Source organism: Gavialis gangeticus, unplaced genomic scaffold (genome assembly GCF_001723915.1).
Source record: "Gavialis gangeticus isolate Ggan-Ray unplaced genomic scaffold, GavGan_comp1, whole genome shotgun sequence".
Taxonomy (NCBI): domain Eukaryota; kingdom Metazoa; phylum Chordata; order Crocodylia; family Gavialidae; genus Gavialis; species Gavialis gangeticus.
In genome coordinates this window covers 2260821-2262709 of record NW_017729018.1, presented here as the reverse complement: position 1 = coordinate 2262709, position 1889 = coordinate 2260821, and the positions used below count along the sequence as shown (strand labels likewise).

The 1889-nt window shown below is 49.8% G+C and overlaps 1 long non-coding RNA gene across 1 annotated transcript in view; it reads left to right on the top strand.

Moving 5' to 3' along the window:
• Positions 1-1210, top strand: part of LOC109295029 — a 6744-nt gene extending 5534 nt beyond the window's left edge. Inside the window, exons 2-3 of the long non-coding RNA XR_002096668.1 lie at positions 204-209; positions 1198-1210. This is a non-coding gene — a long non-coding RNA (uncharacterized LOC109295029). The remainder of the gene's footprint in view (positions 1-203; positions 210-1197) is intronic.
• Positions 1211-1889: the final 679 nt, after the last annotated feature.

Sequence of the window (1889 nt, the reverse complement as noted above, 5' to 3'; positions counted from 1 at the left end):
TGCCCCAAGAGTGGCCGTTGCCAAGCAGGGGCACCAGGAGAAGCACCAGCCAATGCCCCCCCTGAGATTGGTGCCAGGGAGTTGATCAGTTACTGGGGGATCACCTACCAGGGTTGTGGGTATCAGCTGCTGGTACCTCACCTCCCCCCACCATACTCAGGAGGCACCAGTCACTCATGGACAGGTTCACCATGTAACAGTAGTAAAAAGTTCTATTTTCTGTAGGGGTGCACCAAAAAAAGATTTTTTAGGTTTATACTGATGGCTGATTATTAGCCAGCCATATTGGCCAATACTGATCTGTTTGCCAATATGCAGCCCGGCAGCTTGAAGAGCAGTGTCCAGCCAGTAAGTCTGTGGGGGGAGGAAGGGGGGTGAAGCAGGGAAGGGGTATGGGAAGCAGGGATGCAGATCAAGGCCCCCTGTGGTGAGAGAGGGAATGGGGCAGGGGTGGGGGCAGGTCATAGCACAGGACTGAGCTGTGGGCAGCTCATCCCAGGGGTGCACAGGGGGAGGGGTGGAGGCAGCTCTCCACGCTGTGTGCACCCCAGGGAAGGTATGGAGAACATGTGCCCCCCAGATTTTTGTGTGGGGTGAAGGCAGATTGCCTGCTGGGGCCTGTCCCTGGGGGGGAGCGGAGGGTGGACTCGGCCAGGGCTGTGTTCAGGCTGGGCAAGGGCAGGGCAGGGGGCTACAACCACCCTAAAATTCACCATAGTCCCACTCCCAGTACCACCACCCACCCACCCTGAGCACAGCCCCAGCCCAGCCCCCTTCTAGGGGGAGGCTGGCACAGCCCCCGAGCCCACAGCAGGTAGCCCGCACTTGCTCTGCACACAGATCGGGGGGCATATGCCCCCCATCCTTCCCCTGGGGGTGTGTACAGCAGTGGGAGCTGCCCCCAATCCCTGCAGCTCCATCCCATGCCCCACCCTGCCACTGCCCCACTCCCTCCCTCACAGTGGGTGCGTTGACTTGCCCCCATGCCCCTTCTTCCCCCCACAGACTTACTGGCCAGATGCTGCTCTCCAAGCTGCCAGGCTGCACTCCTGGCTGCATGTATGCTGCAGCTGCATGTGGCACTTATTTATGACATTAATCGGCCACATCAGCCAAAAAAAGCTGATTGCCAATAATATTAATTTTCCTTTCTTCTGTGCTGATACGATATGGCCCATTGTATCGGTGCACCTCTAGTTTTCTGAAAATACCTCCCGAATTGCATCTTTATGCTTCAAGTTTACAGGAAAGGAATAAAGAAGGAGGTATTTCATTAGCAAATTCTGTTTAATATTATTGAAGTCACTTATGGAATTCTAAGGAATATTTCTGAAATCTAAACTAGGTATACAGGGTGGTTAGTTTCTGACTTGATCACTCCATTTTTTATTTTTCTATCAATTTTGATGATTTTAAGTGTATTTTAAACTTTTTACAATTACATTTATTTACTTTTTACAGCTTTTAATATCAGCACCAGTAACTCTGTGCAAGCATTTGTCACTGCACAATGTAGTTAGGTGTAACCTCTTTACCTTTTGTACATAGTAAGTGCATTTTATCTATGGGCTAATCAGATCACTACTCTTTCTAAAATTTGTCTTTCTACAATTTTACATTATCAAATTCTGACCATCAGAAACTCTGTATGCCATGTTCTATAACTGAAAAAGTATTTTTTTATATTAATCCTACGTGCATTTTTTTTATATGTAATGACCCTCTTTTACAGAAGCCAAAATGTGAGAATGGGTATTCCACTTCAAGTATAAGAGTAAAAGAAATCTGTGGCAGGCCAGTAGGGGGCGCTCCTGCTTTGAGCCACCCACCTCACTGTGCCCAACCACCTTCCAGGCTCTGAGTGCCTCCCTGGGGGTGCCTCGTGTCCA